General features: G+C 46.5%; 1 protein-coding gene and 1 long non-coding RNA gene across 3 annotated transcripts in view; one reads left to right on the plus strand and one right to left on the minus strand.

Moving 5' to 3' along the window:
• Window positions 1-3642, plus strand: part of LOC110318456 — a 6273-nt gene extending 2631 nt beyond the window's left edge. The window contains exons 2-3 of the long non-coding RNA XR_002380368.1: window positions 2388-2541; window positions 3247-3642. This is a non-coding gene — a long non-coding RNA (uncharacterized LOC110318456). The remainder of the gene's footprint in view (window positions 1-2387; window positions 2542-3246) is intronic.
• Ttll11 (tubulin tyrosine ligase like 11) overlaps window positions 1-22428 on the minus strand; it is a 230151-nt gene that overhangs the window by 68910 nt on the left and 138813 nt on the right. The gene's annotated exons all lie outside the window — the stretch shown is intronic.

Consider the following 22428-nt stretch of genomic DNA (forward strand, 5'->3'; position numbering starts at 1 on the left):
ATCATTGGGAAGAGAGGCCCCTTGGTTTTGCAAACTTTATATGATCCAGCACAGGGGAAGGCCAGGGCCAAGAAGTGGGAGTGGGTGGACAGGGGAGCAGGGTTGGGGGAGGGTATAGGGGACATTCGGGATAGCATTTGAAATGTAAATGAAGAAAATATCTAATAAAATAAGTTAAAAAAAACCTTGATGAGATTCAACTTGGGCGAGGAGAGGGATTAGCCGATGCAAAGGTTATCTCATGCACCGCCCAGAGAAGCCGAGGCAGGACCTGAAGATGATATCATGGAGGGACACAGTGTGCTCGCTTGTTCTCCATGGCGTGCTCGGCCGGTTTTCTCATATAACCCAGGACCCCTGCCTAGGGGTGGCCCTCCCCCATCAATCATCACTCAATAAAATGCCTCGAGGGGCTTGCATATAGGCTAGTCTGATTCGGAGGTCATTCCTCAATTGAGGTCCCCACTCCCCAGACAACTCTATGTCAACTTGCTCTCGTGGAGGGCAAGTTGGGCTAGCTGAACTGGGCCAGTAGGGAAATGTGGCTGCAGCCTAGGGGCTCAGGCCACACAGGGATCTAACCATCTGCCATACAATTGCTACTCAAGTTCTCAGTGGTGTTTTGGTACTTGGTGTGGTCTTCATGGCAAGATGACTGCACAAGGCCCTCGGAGGGACAGGGACACTTCACTGCAGTGGCATGCGTCCTTTTGGAGCAGGGTAAGATGCTGTTCGGCCAGCTGCTGGGCTGGAAGGAGTCACACCTGACTGGGGTTTTTCTTTGTGTCGGCTCACTCTGTGGCATGCTGCCCCCTGCCCTGTCCCTAGTGTTCTCCGGGAAGACTATGATGTCATTATACCACTTTGCTCTCTTTCTCCACAGTCCCTCTGTCAGGGGACTGCTGTGTGAAGGAGCTGTTGTCACACTCCACCTGTTTCTCTCTGCTTCCCTTGGCTTCATTTCTGTCAGCCATCTTGGACTTGCCTGGCACACGTCCTATGCCAGTGAGCTTGTCTATGGCTCTGCCTGCCAGCCTGTCCTCCCTGGTCTTGGCTTCCTTACTCTGTCACTTCTTTAGGCGGCTCTGCCAAACAATCCCTGACACAAAACATGCTCTCCTTACTCGCTCTATATCTTAACTAATTTTCCCCTCTGTTTTCTCCCTCCTCATAACCACGGCCGCTAGAACGTAGGGCCCATGAGATTTGGGGTTTTGCACTGTTCGTCCTCAGCTGCTTTGGGGTATGGTGCACCTCAGACACAAGCTGTCCATAGAACAAATGGAGACAATATTTCCCCTTGTTACAGGATGAGAAACAGAAGCCAGTGGGTGCTTTGAAGAGCCCACGATCGTGCCCTTGGCATGTGGGAGTTGATTCCAGAATAGCTAGTGCTTATTAAGTTCTTTGCATCACAGTGACCCTGAAGTCAGAGCCTCTCGCCCTCAGTGAAAGCATCTGTTGCTCTGAGCTTCCAAGAGTCTTCATTAAGACACGTTTCATTCCTCTGAGCATTTGAAGCTCTTCCTGCTGGATTCTGTTGTCGCCCTTCAAATGACCTTGCTGCTTGATTCTGCCCCCCTCTGCCATGCTCACTGTCCTTCTGTGTCTTTGGTATTTTAGTACCTTATTGTTTCTGATGTTTCTCCCTGTAGATAGTTAATCAGTTAATTAACTTACTTTGGGACAGGGTCTTACATTGTAGCCCACGCTTAACTGGAACTCACTACTTACACCAAAGTGACTCCCAACTCACAGAAATCCTCCTGCCTTAGTAGGCAAGCTGAGTCACTATCCCCAGTTCATTTTATTTATATTTCTTGGGACTCTGTGGGCTTTCTGATCATTTTGCCATTTATTTCTAAGTTTCATTGGAAGGTTCTCATCCTTACATCTTCTGAAGTCTTCTGCAGCGTTCTTTGCCCCTCTGTGGCTCCCTCACTTTCCCATTCACTGTGGTCACGAGACTCTTAGTAACCTCTGCTACGTGTTCTTTGATTTCTCCTCACTTGATCTACTAAGCTAATTTGTCTGTCCCCTGAACTTCTGTTTTAATAACACTAGTTTTTATTTCTAAAGGTCTGATTGCCTTTTTTAAAAAATCTGACTTATCTGGGTATTTGTTGTTGTTGTTGTCTGTTTGTTTTGCTTTTATTCTTTTATAAGCTTGCCAACCTGATTTTATTTTTCCTTTTCTTTAAAGTCATAAGTGTATTTATTCAGTGGTCTGTATGTAATAATTTTAATTTCCATAGCCATTGTGAGGCTGATTCTAAGCTTTGTCATTTCTCCTTAGTCTTCTTCATTTGCCCTGTTTTCCTGAGGATTTTAAGTAACCCTTTCCTTTCCATTTCGGACCTGCCTTCCTCGGAGCGTCACTGGTTTAGACTGCCTGAGTTCCAGACAGAGTTGGTCCCATTAGTCACATTGCTGGAAATACCAATGACTGAACCATGAATGACCTGCTTCTCAAGCCATACATACAATGTGAATTCTGATCCCCAAACTCCCATGAAGAGAGGTTTATGGATTCTTAAGGAGGTAGCCATTACCTCTTGTTCCAGACCCAGAACATGACCAAGTAGTCATCCATTGTGCACTAGGGGTGTGTCTTCTCCAAGTCTTCCACTAAAGCTGTGATCCCTCAGGGGTCCTAGCTCCATGGGCATGTCAGATCTAACTCCTTCACTGTCTAGGTTCTACATTTCTTCTCCCGTCTCCAAACAGGCCCCAGCTGCAGGCTGTCAGGGATAATGCCTGTACTGGATAGCTTTGTGTCAACTTGACACAGCTGGAGTTATCACAGAGAAAGGAGCTTCAGTTGGGGAAATGTCTCCATGAGATCCAGCTGTAAGGCATTTTCTCAATTAGTGATCAAGTGGGGAGGGCCCCTTGTGGGTGGTGCCATCTCTGGGCTGGCAGTCTTGGGTTCTATAAGAGAGTGGACTGAGAAAGCCACTGGAAGCAAGCCAGTAAAGAACATCCCTCCATGGCCTCTGCATCAGCTCCTGCTTTCTGACCTGCTTGAGTTCCAGTGCTGCATCCTTTGGTGATCAAAAGCAGTATGGAAATGTAAGCCGAATAAACCCTTTCCTCCCCAACTTGCTTCTTGGTCATGATGTTTGTGCAGGAATAGAAACCCTGACTAAGACAATGCCCAAAGGGGCAACCCAGGTTCTGTACCTGGTACTGTGTCTGCTTATTCAGACCTTTGGTGTGTTTTCTGTTCTCTTACTTGTTTTCCAGATCATCTTTACATTAACAAACTATTTAAGAGGGCTGGAAAGATGGCTCAGCAATTAAAAGCACAGGCTGCCCTTCCAAAGGACCCAGGTTCAAATCCTAGTACCCACATGGCAGCTCACAACTGTCTATAATTCCAGTTCCAGGGGAACCAACCTTCACATGGACATACGTACAGACAGAACACCAATATAAATAAAAATTTAAAAAAGAAATTATTTAAAACATTATCCAGTACCAGGAGAATGCCATCAAATGTGTACTTGGTTATATTCTTAGAAACATAAGATCTAGTGTGTGGCTCAACAAAATATTTCACTCACTGATTTGTTTTGCTCTGTATCAAAACAGTCTTTGAAAGGAAAATGACATTATGGATGAACAGATAATATGTAAAGCATAGCTATTTCCCAGCCCACTGCCAAAAAGGAGGTAGTTACCAGTCTCGGTCTGAAACCTCCCTTTCTGTATGAATGCGTCCTCTGATTTGTTCTTGGGAAGCCGTTTTCCTGCCTTGCTGTAGTGAGCACCTTTCCCTGGACTCGGCTAATATGGTACACTGTTGAACCCTACTGTGTACCCAAAGGTTCAAGTGGTAAGGCCCTGGTGGTCAGGTTGGTGCTGATGGGAGTGGGAGGGGCCTTAAAGGGTGGACCTTAGTCTTTCGGTCAGTTGACAATCCTCAGAAGAACTCTGGAACCCTGGCCCATTTCTCTTTGCCTTTAGCTTCTGAGCAGAGAGGTAAGTGGTCTTGCTCGCCATATACCTCCAACCAAGATATGTTTCCTTGTTAGGTCAAGTCAACCATAGACTAACAGTTCTGAGGCTAGGAGCCAAAATAAGTTTCTGTGAGGTAATTCCCTGGGAACCTGATATGGTAAAAGAGATGCTAATCCCATTGTTATTCTTTCTAAAAGTCATTCTAAGTGACAAGAGTGCACATTTGTGCTGTTGTGTGCTGTGGGGAATTGGGCTATGCACAGACAGGCTGGTCTCCAGTTGAACTGAGGTCTGAACCCCAGAAATGGTGATAATTCAGCTAAATGACACGGTAGGTGTTCCCTCATGCTCCTGGAACTCTGGCCCCTGCCTAAGTTACCGCCCCCCACAGCCCCCACAAGAGAAGCATGCCTAGAAGTCACATAGGCAATATCCCAAGCTTCTGACCTTCAGGCTAAACTCCTCCCCAGTTACCTAGCAATAGTAAAGACCATAAAAAGGGCTGTTCAGCCCCACCTCCATCTCTTGTCTCCCTCTTACCCCTCACTCTCACCCTCTCCTCTCTCTCTTTGTCTTCTCTCTCCTCTCTCTTCCTCTCTCTCTCTCTCTCTCTCTCTCTCTCTCTCTCTCTCTCTCTCTCTCCCTTCTTTCTTTCTCCCTGCCTTTCTATAATAAAGCTCTAACACCATAGACAGTCTCTTCTCATCAAGGCTGTGCTCACTCTCGCCCGTGTTGGGAACCTCTTCCCTCAACCCTCTCTCCCATAACCCCGGTAGCTTTAGCAAAGTAGCTCCAGGAATCCCAGGTAAGGCTGCCCCTTGCCACCCCCTGAAGAGTGGGTCAGAGGAGATGCCCACCTAGGGATGAGAGGAAGGTAGATAGTAGCCCTCCCACGCCTGACTGACCAGAGCATAGATGGAACTCTGGCGGGGTGTGGGTCTCCCCTTCCCCCTCTTCCCCAGGGCATCCCCAGGGCCCCCCCTTTTTAGTTCCTAACAGTGTGTGTCTCAGTAGAGATGGCATTTGGATAAAAGTCTACCTGACTCTGGGTTTTAGATGCTTTCTTGGGGCTTCTGGAGCCACAGTGCCCCCAGCAGAAGTTCAGAGACACGATTAAATACAAGGGCGGTAATAATGGGAGGCAGTACAGTTTCCTGGACATGAAACCATGCAGTGGTCATCATCTTATGTAATAGATAAAGAAACCAAGAGCTAAGGATATTCACTTGCCAACATCCTATAACAAGCAGAGAGTAGAACCCAGGACTCAGGTCTTGCTCCTTCCATACCATGGCTTTCCCCTGGGAGGTCAGATGACAGCAGCTCTCTGTGAATATGCCAAGATGCTTTACTAAACCTTCAACAGTCCCAGCTATGGAGTACAGAGAGCTGCCATTGTGATGGCAAAGTCTGAAGACATCAGTGGAAACAGCACCCACTTGCACACGCTGGGGACCATCAGCGTTCTATCATGGAAGTGAGAAGGGCTCATAAGGCCCCGCCCCTCACAGAGGAACTACTCATAGCTAAGATTGCAGGGGAAGGGAGTCAAAGCCTTGGTGATATAGCCACTGGTCCATTGTCCCTACTTAATCAAATAACCCCCAACCCTGTTCATGTAGGCAGCCCTAATTAAACTCAGTCTTGAGCATACACACAAACACACACACACACACACACACACACACACACACACACACACACACACAAAGTCATAAAAGTAAAAGGAAGAGGAAGGAATTTGGTGGGACAGGAAATAAAAGAGAATTAATGGAATTCTTCCCATGAAAGAATTTGTATATACTATGAGTATATGAAATTCTGAAAAAATACATAAAATTAAAAAAAAAAACTATATACTTGAAAGGAAAAGAAAACATTACCTACACTGGAGCCCAAACAGTTCAAATCTCAACATTACCCCTTAGGTCCTATGTAATTGCATGTAAGTCATGTGACTCTTCAGAGCCTCTGTTTAATTTTTAAATCGGGGATAATTTCTTTGTGGGGTCATTGTGAGATTTAATTGAGACTGTGTAAGAATACAAATATTCATTTATGTATATAACGTGACACAGCTCGTCTGTGATCCCAGCAACTTGGGTAGCCGAGGCAGGAGGGAGCGAAAGGGTCAAAGCCAGCCTTGGCTACAGATTAAGTCTCACTCCAGATGATGTAATGTAAGGAGATCCCATTTCAAACTCCACTTTTAGCTTTTAAAGGGATTGGCTCCAGCTCAGTGACAGAGACCGTGTCTGGCATACCCGAGGCCCTGTGTCCAGCCCGCAGAGCCCTGCCTGCAGAAGAACATGCAGTGCATGCTACTTTACACATACCAAGTTTAGACATTATTTTCACAAACTGCTGTTAAGCAGTCACTGCAGACAGACACATACATTCCCCCTGTCTAGGCTCACACAGTGGCAGGCGTGGGCCATGCTGTCCAGACATGCTGTGCTAGACTTCATGAATCCATCATGAAAAATAGCTTTGCTGGCAAGGTGGAGAGGATTAGGTGAATGGGAATCATGCAGACAAACTCCTGGGCTGTATTTTCCCCTGTGCACGTTGAATGCAATGGCATCTATCCTGTCATTCTGACTCGCTGGGCCTGTGGGTTTTTCCAGCTAGCATGGGGGTGTCAAGCATGATGTGGGTCAAATATTAAAACTCTGACTCAGCTTCACATAGGGATGGAGTTTGCCCAGGAAACTTCAGCTGCCTTCCTTCCCACTCTCTGGTCTTTCTTCTCTTAGGAAATCCAGTCTTTGGAGACAATTCTAACAGCAGACGATAGTTCCACATTAACGTTAGCCCAGTGGACATTTATAGCTGCTTGGTTGTCTTTTCCACGTTGTCATGTATGTAGTACACTGTCCTTTTAGTGTTACACCAGATACCTGTCTCACACTGGCACCCAAAGATGCCTGCAGCCTCTACCAATCTACTCAGCCCTGTCCAAGCACTGAACTGCTCCTAGCCCAGCAACCAGAGCCTCAGTCGCATTAGAACTGCAGTTATCCTTCTGCCTCAAGCCTGGATGCCCGGCACCTAACAGAAACCCCCAGATGCAGCCAATGCATGTTCGTGCCAACTGCATGCTCACAGGGGTTGGCCAGTTCCATCACAGTGGCTTTCGGCCTTGATGTCTGCTTGAAACTGTTTCCTACAAGGACCCCCTGACTATGATCTCTACCCATCTGGCTGAGTCCTGTCAATTCTGTGCTTCTTTTTTCAATGCAGGCAGTGGGTTCAAATTCCTATAACTTCTTCCTACCTCAGTCCAGCTGTGAACAACTTGAGCCCCTGTGATCATGAGGCCTCACACCTGTCTACCAGGGTTGACCAAGGCCTGGCCTTCTCTGTCTGTTTCTCCTCCCGTATTGGGTGGGCCCACAGCTCTGGACTCAGATAGATCTGTGGTTTGTCATAGAATTTTACTTTTAAGTACTATGGCAACCTTTGGCGCCACGTTCCTTGAACCCTTGAAGTTCACATCCTGCTGGCCTGTGCTGTACCCAGAGGCCTGAGCTGCAATACGAAAGGTCTCCTGTGTTTTTAATACCATACCTCTTGTAGTCTTCTTCTGTGACTATATCTTCACACAGTTAAGTATCACAGTATATAATACATACCAGCTTGCAGCTTTCCTCATATTTAACATTCTTCTGTAAGCATTTTAGGCATCCTCGCAAGGAAGAATGTCCCTTAAGCTGTCATGTATTAAGACTGCTTCCAACTTTACCTACTCAGATGAACTTACTTATCCAAACTATTATTCTCCTGCTTGGGGATTATATCTTTAGAACAGACTCCCAGAAGTGAAGTTTCTAAGCAGGTCTCTAAGGCCCTAGATCTATTACCTGGCTCCATCCAGGGCCTGTATGTTGCTGAGGGATGAACTCACAGGCTCCCACCTACAATCCTTTGTTCAAGATGAAGTTGATGATCACAATAAAATAAGGCAGCACAGGTTGCTATTAATTTCAATATTAAGAATTAAGACTATCTCACACAGAAGCATACTGAAAGTCACGCGATTAATATTTCCAAATGACCCCAATCACTTCCTAATAATAAGAAAGTCACTGAGATTTGTATCTCTAATTATTTTTGTAGACTCTTCTCACACAGCTATGAACTTCAAGGTGAGTCAGCAGACTGAGCAGTCAGAACTGGAGATGGGGGCTCTATTTCTGAGTTTCCTATGTAGAACGTGAACCCAAGACTTCAGCTGCTCACAATTCCATTTATGCAATAAATTTATTAAAAATGTCTATATTCTCCGTCATCCTTCCTCGATTTGTGTAGACAGAATTAATCACTCTCCATCCCATAGCTCATTGCCCAGGCCTCATTTAACACTTACTTTGCTCTTGGTCAAATTGCAGTTTTTTGTTCAAATGTCTCTCCAAGCTGGGACTCCTGGAGGGTACAACTCTCAGGTTCTTTGACATAGCACAGCCATCGGTGCTTAACTGCTGATCACAGGTGTGTGGGGAAAGCTTGCCTGTTTGATAGTGTGAGCTTGAGGTTGAGGCTTTGGGGATCTAAGGAGTAGGAGACCCCTACACTAACCCAGAGACTGCTCCCAGAACAACAGTGACAACAAAGAATTTAAAATGGCAGGGCTTGGTTGTGAGATGCTCGGTGGGAAAGCGTGCTTGCCTCCAGGACTATTGACCTGAGTTCGATCCCTAATCCCCACATGGTGGAAGGACTCATTCCTGCAAGTTGTCCTCGAACCTCTGCTTGTGTCTGTCACTTCAGAGATCCTTCTGGAATGTCTTCTGGGTTCAGTTCTTCTGAGTGGTGACAAGTGGTGGGATGCACCTTGCTCTCTACCTTCCTGGGGTTCAGATCATCTCAATAAAACACAGACCTTCCAATGAGTATCCATGTATAAGGGGGAGATGAGTATGCAAACCACAGGAGCTAGGGTAAAGGCAGTCTTCCTCACCAGCTGGAGGTCACCACTCTCTTTCTATTACCTAGAAGACATGCAGGATTCTTCTCAGGCAGCTGCCAGTCTCCTGCAGCTGTTTCCATTTGGTAGCAACCTTCTGAGGATACATGATCTAGACATCTGAAATCTGCTAAATCTTACTGCAGATTTCCCTGAGGACGCTCACATATGTAGTGTCTTGTTGTAGAAAAGGCATGACTTGTAAGTGAGCAAATACTTGAAAATGTGCTACATATAATTGGGGAAAATAGCTAAGACTTAAGGACAAAGATTCATTAGAAGTGGCTCAGGAGATGACCCAGGGGGTCAAAGGCCTGTAGCACAAGCATTAAGCACAAGCTCTTGAGTCTGGATACCCAGAAGCCCACATAAATACCAGGTGAGCGTGAGGCAGCCAATCTAAAATCCTGGCACTGGAGCGTGGGGACTGAAGATTCACGTGGCAAGCTAAGTATCTAGTTAGCCACAGCGGTGAGCAGTGGTTTTAACTGAGAGACCCCACCTCAGTGAATAGGTGGAAATGCACGCCCACACATGTGCATGTAAAACATGCACATACACAAAATGCAAGAGATTTACTAAGGAAAAGCATTGAGTAGTGAACTCCCAGGGGTAGAGCATAGCATCAGACCTTGTGGTGGTTTGAATATGCTTGGCCCATGGGAAGTGGCACTATTAGAAGGTGTGGCCTTGGTGTGGGAAGTATGTCACTGTGTGGGTGGGCTCTGAGGGCTCCCAGTGCTCAAGATCCACCCACTATGGAAGGGAGTCCCCTCCTGGCTGCCTGCAGAAGAGTCTCTTTACCTGGCTGCCACTGGATCAAGACGTAGAACTCTCAGCTCTTTCTTCAGCACCATCCCTGCCTGTATGCATGCTACCATGGATACTGGACTGAACCTCTGAACATGTAAGACAGTCCCAATTAAGTGTTGTCCTTACAAGAGTTGCCTTCATCATGGTGTCTCTTCACAGTAGTGAAACACAAACTAAGACACACCTCCTGTTCTCTCTTATAACGTGTGTGAGCAGGGGACAGTGGGTCAGAGAATAGGGGTCTTCACACAGTGTCCTCTCAGGTCTCATTCAGTCTTTTATATCTAGATTAGAAAACTTGGTGGGCCTGGTCCACCACACAAAATAAGTAGTTCTTTTGAAAGACCCCACCACATGCTGATGTCACATAAGCAATGGGTGCAGATCCCTCTTCCCATCCCAACATTGTTGGGGATTCATTAAAGACTGAAGTAACTAATATTGTCCTTGTCCCACTCTGTAGTAGCTTTCTCTCCTTACCTCTTCACTAGCTTCTCCATCCAGTTACTTCCTCCGACTAGTGAGAATGTTTATCATGAGCAGCAGGCAGCCACGAAGCCCATTGTCCAGGAGCTGTGGTGTAAGCCTATCACCTCTCTGTCTTGTGTCTACATGTCATCACATTGTCTTCTTTTTATGGGTCTCTGCGTACCCATTTTCTCTCCTTACTAGGACACCGGACATGACAAGGACACTGCATTAAGATCCACTTGAGGGACTTTATTTTAACTCAGTTACCCCAATAAAGAACCTATTTCCATATAAGCCCATAATGTAAGTTGCAAATTAGGGTTAAATCTGAATTTGGAGGCAAAGACAACATGATTCAACTCATAGCATTCATTCATTCTTCCAATGATAGTGGAGAACAGAGGTTCCAGACAGTGGTTTGGGTAGAGACAAAGTAGATCAGCCACAGAAGACTTCATACCTGAAGGCAGTGTTGCCAGGCAGATCAGCTGACGCAACACAGTATAAGCCAGAGGCGTCACAGGGATGGGGAGGACTCAGGGTTAGTATCATGGAAAGTTTCCCAGAGGAGTGAGAGCTCAGGACCCTGCAAAAGGGAACTGAGAGGGGTGCAGGAAGGAAGGCATGTTTTAGAAGTACAGGTGACAGGGGTGGAGCCTAAGGCATGTAGAAGGGCAACGGGAACAGGGAAGAGGGTCCTGGCAGATACTGTAAACCCTACAGGAGCAGAGACATAGCTTGTCTCAGAACTCAGGTGCCCAAGAACCTCCCCTTCTGTGTGGAACAGTCTGAAGAAACGGGAGCCAGAGAGAGTCCAGACATGGAAGCTCACCCACTAAGATCAATGTCCCCATGGGAAACAAGGGCCTCCAAGAGCCTCTCAAGCCCTACATGTTCTCACTTTACTGAACCTCTAATAAGTGTGCTGAATTGGCTTTCAGATACACTGAAAATTAGAAGGGAGGAGACAGGATGTCACAGGCACATGATTTGCAGAGGAGGAAGAAGCAGCTTCTAGCCAGAAAACAGAAAAGTAAGTAGAAAATAATCACTTGCAAAAGTCATGCTCTTCAAAGACACTGACTGGCAGAGAGCAGTCCCAAACCAGGTTGTGGAATCGTCATTCAGACAAAAGGCCCTAAGATGGGTGTGGCATCATACACTTGTCCTCCCAGTGCTGAGAAGATGGGTGTTAAGGATGGGATGGAGCCCAGCCTGGACTGCATGGGAAGCCTCGGAAAGAAGGGAGCAGGGAAGGGAGAAAGGGAGGAAGAATGAATGGGAAAGGAGGGGAAGGAGAGAGTGGCAAACTCATAGAATGAATAAATCTAATAAGTAAAGATACTTAGACACATACAAGACCATTTACAAGCAGAAAATCCAAAGGCTCTCAATGTCTCTCACAATCAAAGGCTCACTATGATGCTAAGAGCCAGTCTTGACCAAACTGAAAGTGCTCAGGGATCTGTAGCTGACTGGTGGAAGGTGCTATAGAAATTGCTTCGACCCAACTGCTTTTTGAGGTCTACAAAGAAAAAAAGAATCCCAGCGTAGGGAAGGGACTTTTCCAGAACCATGGGAAATGAGAGGAACGGAGTCAAAGAGCTGGCTGGGCCCAGGTCCTCTGGACCACCCCTTCTGGATCATCCCGGAATGGCAGGCTTAGAGGTAAGTCTAAAGTACAGGCTGAGAAGGTTCCAAACACTAAGCTCTAGGTCGTGCCTCATTGTCCAGTGTGAGACCCCAGGGGTATATGACCATACCTGGTTTGTGTGATCATACCCGTACAAGCCAGTTGGGGATTACTATGTGATGCATTGGTGCCTGGGACAGTAGAGAAGAGAAGAAGAGATATGTCAGGTCCTGGTTTCTAGCAATGACCGCTAGCAACATCCCAGAGTCCTTTACTGCCAGCTCAACAGTCACTGAGATTTCCTAAGAGAGACTCTGAGTGGTAAGCAATATAGACAGGATTCTTTCCATGTGCATGCAAAGCCTCAGAGGGGGCTGGCTACATTGCCTACACAATAGAAATTTCAGATACAAAATCAGAACCACATGGTCTCTGTGCTTTGCAGCCGCTGAACCTCACTCATAGCAGGTGTCCTGGGGCAGGGTTAGCAGTTGGGGGTTGGGTGGGACAACACATCACTATTTGGTTTCTGCAAATGCAATTTGGTAAGTCTCTTGTATCACAGGCTTTCTCTTGTTGAGAACATCTGGTATTTAGCTCTCACTGGGGCTTATCTACGGCGAGCTTCCAAACGCTTCTCTATGTAACATTCTGCCACCCTGTATGTTGTAGGGGCTTTAGAACCTTCCAGAGCCTTCACAGCTTCTTGTCAGCTGAGTGTGGCAGTTTAGAAAGTGGTGCTACCTTCACTGTGACTTCAGATAAGAGACCAACCCCAGCCACTCTCTTTAGTACACATTTGTCCTGACTACAAAAGGCTGAGGACTCCTAGAGAGAGTGACACTGAGCTGTCAAGACAGTTAGAAATGCTTGCGGAAAGCATCTTTTCTGTCCACCCCTCTTTCCTTAAATAATACTTGCCTCATAAGTATTCAAACTATTTCCCTTATAAATGAGCATGTTTTAGGTTACATAGGAAAGAGCCTAGACATCTTTGATTGTCTCAGATGTAATCACTGTTTTGATTAACGAGGCAACTTTACAATAGGAAAAAGGCAAACCACCAAATAAGACTCTGGCTCGAACATCTTGGTATTTCTGAAGAATGTGTGCCAGACTTGGTTGAGATCCTGAAATAATCACATGGGGGTTGTATTTTGCAATGAGTAGGGGAGCAGGTTTTTTAAACCAAAAGATGGGTCCTAATTGGTGTATGACAGTAGGACCCTGTGTTCTCAATTCTACCCCTAGGTTCCCCTCAGCTCTACAGCTCAGCCAAAGCAATTTCCTCCGGTAGGGACATTCTGTCTGGTCTAGGGGAATATGGTGCTGGACTCTGAGACTCACTGAAGAATCGTCCAAAGCATTTCAGGTCATGTCCTCTAGGGATGTTTGCACACACCAAGAGATGATCAACCCTCCAGATTCTCTTCCTGTCCCTCCCCACACACATACCAGGTGACAATATCATGCTGCTTACGATCCTCCAGTTCCCAGTCACCACGGTGTTCTCGTGTTCTCCCTGCCTTTCAGAGTCTCCTTCTGCTCAGAATATCTTTCTCTGACCCACAGGCCACGAAAGCCTTCTGTCACTGAGAGCTAGTATGCAGTGCCTCTTTTGGGTCCACAAAGTGGTGGCTATCCAGTGACTTTCTTAATTACATGAATGCTTTAGGTGGGATAAGTTTCAGGTCTTTCTGTGACCTCCTCTGACTCCCACCATGATGTTATGGGCAAGGAGTTATTTTCTTTATTTGCTAAACTAGGGATTTGAGGCTCAGAGAAATTAGTAAGATTTGCCCAAGATTACAGGCAGAAAACAAAATAAAGAGCCAGGATTCGAGGCTAGTTGTCTCTGCCTCCCATGGTCTTCCTACCGTGCCTTGCACCTTGCAGACTCGGCTGAATTCCTTCCGTGTGTGTGTGTGTGTGTGTGTGTGTGTGTGTGTGTGTGTGTGTGTAATGTTTGATAAAGACTACACTGAACTGTACCCGGTTGGTCGCCCATCCTGCACTCATCCGCTCGGCCCAGACAAGCAGCAGGAGCGGGGGAAGCTTGCCTTCCAGGACTCATGATGATTCATGGCAGGTGCCTTTCCCTCTCTCGTTTCACTTGTGCTTTCCAAGATGTGGGGCCCAGCAGTAAGACTCTGGGAATCTTGCCTCTGAGTTCTGTCTTCTTGGACCAGTCTGACAAGTGATGGAAGTGCTTAGGGGCCAGCCCTGGCTGACTGAGGTGTCTGTAAACTGTCCAGATCCTGCGTTGGTGAGAGAACCAGGAGGTGAAGCCAAATCACAGTCTACCACTGTCTCCTGCACCCTCATCTCTGCCACTTATCAGAGAAAACATAGAGCAGAGACTCTTTGAAGGGGTTTGAGTCCCAGAAAATATGAGCTAAATTTTAAGTAGAATTTTAATTTCAATGAAAGCTTCAGGGAGTGCTGTTTGTTTGTGTTGCTTATCTTTCATACCTGGTGATTAAGTTAATTTATGCTTAATGGAAGAGGGTATCTTTAATCCCCAGACAGACTGAACATCTGTCTTGGACTGTGCTTCTGGAAGTGTGAGCTGCTAGAGATGGATGCAATGAGACCAGGACGCTGCTGAATAGACACCTGAAGGCCGTGCAAGGAGGACAAGGGACATCATCATGTCTCTGCCCAGTGCTTGTGCTGAAACCAAATCAACGTCCAGAGCATCTCGTCTGCCACTCCTTCAGCATCCTGCCTTCCGCTCTTTCATGCTATTCCCTGGATGGAGCTATGGAAAGGAAGTTGGGCTGCAGGGTATAGATCTGGCATTAAAGCTAACCCCTCCCACATCTGCGCGTGTCTGCAGTCCCAGATGCTCCCACTTGCACCACCTTCTCAGCCGGCTCTCCCAGGTCTGGAGGGAGCAATCATTCTCCTGCTTTACGTTTTGGGAAAGAAAGCCTCCAAAGGCTAAAGTCGCTTGCCTCAGAAACGCAGCTTCTAAGCACCAAAGCTAGTATCGATCCAAATTCAGTCTGTTCTTGTTCTTACTCCCATAATAATGGATCAAACCACTTTGCCATGTGCTCTTGTAAATAAAGCTTCATTGGAACACAGCCGTGTGTCTTTAAGCATTATCTATAGTTACATTTTGCATTGCAATGGCTGGGTCTTTGTTTCGTGGCCACAATGATGTGAGTAGCTTTCTCTCTTATCATACCCTTTTTCCATAACGTTTCCATCTCATCACAGGTAGAAAAGCAATGTAGCTAGCCAACCACTGACTGAGACTTCTGAGACCATGAGTCAAATAAATTCTTCTTGTCTCCAACTATTCTATTACAGTGACAAGCTCATGACTAACACACCAGCCCCACAGTGGCCCCATCATACAAGGGACCTGGGATAGAATGTGTGACTTATTCCCTCTCTAACACGTCAATCTCCCTGTAAACGATCCCTTCCTTTCAGTCACAGAGCAGATGGCTGCTGGTGGAGGCACAGGACGGGCTGCACCACATATGAGACTAAATGTTCACACACCACAGTGAAGTAAAAAACACAAAAGGTGTGTGCATGTGTGTGTGTACATGCGCGTGCGTGTGTGCCACGTGCACTGGTGTGAACATATGGAGATCATGCCTTTATGAAACCTTGCTGACAATATTAAGTTCAATCATGTGAAATTGCAGACATTTTGACACATGGAAGTCCCAATTTCACATTTAATTGGTGATAATTGATCATCACATGGAGACATAAAATGTTGGCAACTTTCTTCATGTTAGCTCCTGTACTTGTGTGAATGTGTGCGCACGTGCACAGGAGTGTGTATGTGTGAGTATTTACTTATCTTCTACAAGCAGCAGCTGGCCCCGAACACCCTTTTGGCAGTAGTGATCAAAATTTAAAATCACCTAGTCTTTTACCTAACAATCTTATTTCTAAGGATCCAGACTGCAGATTGATAGGCACCAGGGTCTTCCTGGCAGCATGAACAAAATGCGGGACAGTGGAACTTACTGACATTCCCATAATCAGGGGGTTGGTTATGAAGAGAACGAGAGGTCCTCAGACTCCAATAGCAAAGAACAAAGGCCAGCTCTGGATCTGCTCAGGTGGAGACATGCCCTGACTGTCACAGAGAACATCAAGCTCAAGTCTGAGAATGACAGCCACATCGTTCAGTAAAGAGTGGGCTCCTGCGTGTCTCTGCAGGTTTAAGTACTAAAATAAAAGGCTTGGGAGCATCAAGCAAGTAGTGAACAGTGGGCTCTCATGGGGAAGTGAGGGCTGGGTGGACTTATACAGTGATGCTCAGGTGGCCCAGAGGCTGAGCCCTGGCACAACATACACCAGGCAGCCCACATACTTACAATCCCAGTGCCAGGGGCTTTGAAGCTCCAGGGCAGGAGCAAGTCAGAGAACAACCTGGAACATGAGACCCATCTCAGAACAAAACAACTTTAGTGGATAAATCATTCGCATTATTGATGATGCTTTTACATTATTTTCAAATAAAGCAGTAAAGGAAGGCAGCTTTGGTAAGCCATGGGTAACTATGCCCAGCATAACCAACAAGCAAAATTCATATTGGTTCTGAGATTCTGACCAGGTGTTCAGAGTAGGTGTTCTCTAAGCTAAGCCTTAGAAGCATTGGGGAAAGAGCATAGACGTATGGTACCCCCTCCCCAAAAAGACCCTGAGCTTATTAAAGCCCTCAGGATGGCTAACACATTAGGGTTTGGTTTGCAGCTTGTGACAGTCGGGTGGTTGTAAAAATTCTTACAGAACCAGATTTTCAGTTAAGATTCATATTACTTTATTTAAACAAACACACTTTGCTCCACCCACTACCCCCCCATCATCTCCACCCACTACCCCAGCATCGTCTCCACCCACTACCTCAGCATCGTCTCCACCCACTACTGTAGCATCATCTCTTACTTGGAGACTGAGGAGGACTTCACATTAAGGTTAGGGAGCTAGGGAACAGCTATAGACATGACCGATAGTTCACTCTGACCCCTTTCCTTTGCCTGGCAGAACTCAAATCCATCCAGGTTCCATGAGAGGCTGACCCCCAGCTCAGACATGGCTCAGGAACAGGTTGCTGTGAGTCCAGTCTTTTTAGCAATACTAATTTATGGTTGGGACTGTGACCCGAATCTGGATAGTGTGGTGTGTTGGAAAACCCACTAAGGTGTCTTTGCTCTTTTTATTTTTATTTTTTAAATGAGAAAAGGTCTCATGTAGTCCAGGATGCACTTGATGCCCCTGCTCCTGCCTCCCAAGTGCTGGGATTACGCGTGTACACCACTGCCATATCTGACTCCATCTTCACTCTTTAAGGATAACGTTTTTAAAAATACTAATTATTTTGTTTTTTTTTTTAAATAAAAATCCTTTATTGTAAAGGACGTATAAAAAATAAAAAAAAAGAAACAAAAACCAAATGCCACACAGGTAGATTAACACAACTAGCACCTACCAGACCCAAAGACTATACATCTTGATGAACTTGTCTAGGGTTAGAATGGCCATTCTGAAGTCATGGTGCCTCACTCAAGGCTCCACATTGTCACTATCAGTTATAGTATTGTGCATTTATCCAACATGCCCTACTCCCCCACCCCTGCCACACACACCAAGACTGCCATGACAGAGTTAAAACTAGAAACACAACTGCTTTATACCTTCCTTCAACACTTGTGTGTCCCTCATCTTCACTGCCCCCTTCCTTATCACTTAATATCACCCTTCCTCGGTCCCCCTTCTATGTGTTACACTGCATCCATTTGCATATATTTCATGTGTACACATCATCTGAGAGAGGACATGTGACCTTTTTTCTTTTTGAGGTTTGGTGACTTCACTTAATATTACTCATCGGGAGTGTTTAATATTAACATTGTTGACTTATACATGGTCGCCTGTGGCCCATTAGCCTTGAGATGCTACCGTCTAGGGATACCACATCTGTAGCCAGTGGTGCAACCCATCTGTGACTGAGACTAAAGCCACTGTGCCAAGGATGGAAGGAATGGCAGGGTGGGAACAACTCGATGGTAATTTGATGCCATCAACCCTCTGGGCTCACTGACTTCTTAGCTTTGTACAACTTTGTGGGAGAGAGGCTGTCCCCTTAATAACTTGATGCTGAATGCATTACCTGTTGCCAAAAGTATTTAAACTCATATAGAGATGCTCTTTCAGTCGCATATCTGGTCAGACGGGCATTTTGCATGGCACGCCCCAAGTTTACTTTAACCACAATAAACACAGCTCCCTTTAAAACCCAGAAAGGTTGACAGAAATGAGACATCAATGTGCTCAGTGAAGCTGGACTGTGCGTCAGTGTCTTCACAACGGTCAACTTTCTGTTGTGTGCACCTGCTTATTCTACCAGAGAGGAAAGAACGGTCATGTCACCTAGAACATGAACACAAAATAAGGGCAAAAGTTAATATAAGCTCTCTCCTCTCTCTCCTCTCTCTCTCTCTCTCTCTCTCTCTCTCTCTCTCTCTCTCTNTNTGTGTGTGTGTGTGTGTGTCTGTCTGTCTGTCTGTCTGTCTCTGTGTGTGCGTGTGTCTCTCTCTGTGTCTCTGTCTCTCTCTGTATCTCTGTCTCTCTCTAAGACAGGGTTTCTCTGTGTAGGCCTGGCTATCCTAGAACTCACTCTAGTGGCTCAGCTTGGGGACAGACCTGGCTGCAAAGAAGCATTTCTTCTCTTCCTTATCTTGGGCCCCCAAACAACAGAAAATAGCCAGATGCTGAAAGAAGCTGAAGCCATCAGTGCCAGCATGTAGCAATACTCACAGAATGAACTCAATTCTACGTAGTGGTGAAAGATGAATGAGCGGCTACTAAACTCCCCAGTGCTGATGGACATCACCACATATGACTGAGGGGCCGGACACCAAGGAACATGGTGGGTACCACACAAAGGCGTTTGCATATGAAACTCAAAGACAAGGTGAAAATAACGTATGGAGGTGGGACTTGGGAAGCAGCTGCTATCAAGGAAGAGGAGGCAGCAACGTGCACCGTGCATCAGGGGACACTTGCAGACCTTTGAGATACTCGAAATGTTGTGCACCTCGTCCTCAGTCTGGCTGCCCCATGACAGCTTGCCGGGCAGTACACCTATTGCTTGGGTGCCTTTCTCTGTGAATGGGTGTCCAATCAAAATGCTAATCCAATTAAACTGGCATAGTTTACAAAGCTGAGGCTAAAAAGATGGAGAAAAGGGGGGCTCACTTAATTACAGAATTAAGTGTCCACCATCTTTGCAGTTTCTAACAAGATCAGCACTGAGCAACTTCAAAGATGACAATGAGAATTTCAAACGCCTTAAAATATTGATAAAAAAAAAAAAGAGGCATACATTTTCTTTGTAAGAAAGCACTTGAAGTGTTTTACACACAGATCTGCATGATAGATGACAGGTGACAGAGGCGATAAATAAAGCAGCAGTAGATGGCAGTAAGCATATGGTGAACAAGTGATAAGGGATGGGGGACGGGCGGCATAAGATGCTTGAAACAAGGGATAAGGGGTGGGGGACGAGCGGCATAAGATGCTCGGGACAAGGGATAAGGAAGTGGTGAGGGGGAAGAGGAGGAGTAAGGCTGGGGATGGCTGGAGCACACAGTAGACCAATGTGTGATGGGTGTGCACTGTTCCTAGGGTTAGGCAGCACACAAATCTGGCTCCAGGATTCTGGAAAAGCCAAAGGAAGAGGAAAGAGTGGGTTTGGTCTCTGGGTCTCCAGATACCACAACTCTGAAGACATAGCAGCTGCTCACAGAGTTCAGCTTCTCACAACTGAGAGAAGTGAGGGGACTTGGGCTGAGACAGTGCGCACTGTTCTGCCAGATGTCTGCTGTAGCATGCGAACATAGGCACTAACCAGGACAGCGATGACGACGGCCCAGAGTCAGCACTCTGATACTGTGCTTAGATTCCCCACAGGGAGGAGTGAGTTTAAAATCTGTGTTTCTTACAGTACTCCTGTTGTTGGGGGCCCTGCCCCAGAGCAAAGGCAAGAAGCCAGTAGCTTAATGACACATAAGAGCGGAGCTCAGACAAGTTGCCTCTATCCCATGATGTCAAGCTGGTGAACCCTGTATCCTCCCAGGAAATCAGAGTGGATATCACCAGGCAGCTTGTCTGTCTTACAAATGTATAATTAATTAATTTTCTAGGTTTTCATGCAAACCAAGTGTAGAATTGGTATCCTTTTCCGAAGGAGTGATATCTAACTGGATTTGTACCTTCAGTCTAAAGAAGATGGCCAAGGTCATAAATGGACAGGTCAGGATTTCCCACTAGAAACTCCCAAGTCTGTTCTGAGCACAAACCCAGAGACACGACAGAGGCTCCCAAATGTACACCACCCAGTATGGCCTTGGCCATTTCAGCCTGCTGTGTGACAGGAATCCCAGAAATGACCACTGATGTCAGTGGTGGCAAGGGCAGAGACCCAGATGTCACCCACAGCAGCCCAGGGGTCCCTTTAATCTTTTAAGAACTTTGACTCAGGTGAGCCAACTTCTTGGCTCTGATGCAGAAAAGAATTTCAGAGCAAACCGACATAAAGTAGAGTTGGAGTTTACGAAATACATATATGTAGATAGATAGATGGGGGTTAAGAAAGAGAAGCATTTGGGAACTAAGACTTCCCAGAGAGCATGGGTTTCTCAAAGGAGAGCAACAATTGACTGCCTCAGCAGTAGACCTAATGTCATTTTCGTGACATCCCAAGGGGTGCTACGAAACTCCTTTTCCTACTTCCCCGCCCCGCTAGGTCCCCCCACCCCCACCCCCTGTCAAATAACTGAGATTTGAAGCTGGCTCCAGAGGCTCCCTGGACAGGGCTTACAATCTAAGAAGATAAGCAGGAGCTAGTAGCTTGCACAGGGTGGCTAGGATGAGTCAGTCCTCTTACTGTAAATTGCTATCTGGTGAGCTCTCCACAGGTTACTACCACAGAGGAAGAAGGCCCTCAGAAAATGCCTACTGGTTGTTCTGGAATGTTCAGCCAGACTCCAGGATGAGGGGCCGTGCCCCATAATTTTCCCTGTGCCTTTATCCTGCCTCAGCAGGAGAGGGGTTCCTCACACAGAAGGCATCCTTACTTCTATGGTCCCCTCTGCCTAGGAAGTGGAGGAAGGCCGCGTGCTGACCCACAGACACTGAGTGTGTCCTTAAGCTTCGCAACTGCTGTGACATCTGCCCACACATCTCTACTAACCTTTCATTAATTATACTAATCTGTGTTAACAGAAGGGTTTACCAGAGGATAAATTAAGAGGGGCTAATTTGTTGTGAGGCCTTCAAGTATTACAGGCTCGTAGGGGAGGAAGGCTCCAGCTGGCGGGAGGCAGTGGAAGAGGTCACTCAAGATATGCTGTTCCTTTCAGGGAGGGAAGCTTAATTCCCTGTGTGCCGCTTTCTTCTTTCTTTGAATCCACAAATGTGGATTTCATGCCTTTTTTTTTTTTTTTTTTTTTTCTGTACCAGGAACTATTTTTAGTCCAGGCGGTACACGGAGGTGTGATGAAGTCCAAAGAGTACTTGTTAATCTGCTTAGATTGAAGGGAGGAGGAGGGTCACAGAGGCGGGACACCAGCAGACCTGGGAGCTGGCTAAGATGTTTTACAAAAGAGCTCTAAGGGGGTCTTCTAAGTAACCCCCCCCCTCCCATTCAGTCACCTCTGGACAGATTTACACAGCCTTTTAGAAGCACAGCTGCTGCGTAAATTAAACTTCAGTAATCCCCACCCCCAGCTACCCAGTCCCCCTCAGGAGCTGCTCTGGCACCTGCTGATTTATTTGTATGCTTTTGTCAGCACCTTGAGAATTTCAACTTTAGGAACCACAAGCTATGAGTCACTTCAATTAGGGAGCACAAGGGGAAGAGAGGACCCAGGCTGGGAAAAGAGGGGAAGCCCTGCAGAGGGGGCCATCGGAGGCCTGTTTGAAATGGAGCAGAGGTGGTCTGAACGTGGGCTGGTTGAACTGGTTACGGTGGCCTCCTCTGGTGGGAGAGGGAGAGCTGAGAACTGTATGCTGACGGGGCGTTCAGGGAGCCATCTGGGTTAAAGAGGTAACACCTTCCAGGTTCGAAAATCTGGCTGTCAGCCAGCCCTGGGCTTCAGCTGCTGGGGTTTGAGGAACTGAACCTTCAGGCTTGAGCGTGCCCAGAAAACACAACTGGGGAGCTCTAGGAAGAACCTACTGGTAACCCTTCGGTTCCTCCAACTAGTGTTTCTGCCCTCAGGACTTGATCCCTCTCAGGTTTCACTTGACTGAGAGTCTTTAAAAGGATGTAAAGTAAGCATGTGGTTCTGCCACAATTGCAGGTGTGTCTGTGTGTATTTATGCTGGCCACCACTTCCTGGGGCCTGCTCACTGCCTTCAAAATCACTGTGTTCTCTTTCTTTAAGATTTATTTTATTTTTACGTATGTGTATATGTGTGCTGGTGCCTACGGACCCCAGAAGAGGGTGCTGGATCCCTGGCCTGGAGTTTCGGGGATGTGTGAGTGTCAGATGGTGCTGGGAACTGAGCTAAGTTCTTTGCAAGAGCATCAAGTGCTCTAACA

This window comes from Mus pahari, chromosome 3 (genome assembly GCF_900095145.1).
Source record: "Mus pahari chromosome 3, PAHARI_EIJ_v1.1, whole genome shotgun sequence".
Taxonomy (NCBI): Eukaryota; Metazoa; Chordata; class Mammalia; order Rodentia; family Muridae; genus Mus; species Mus pahari.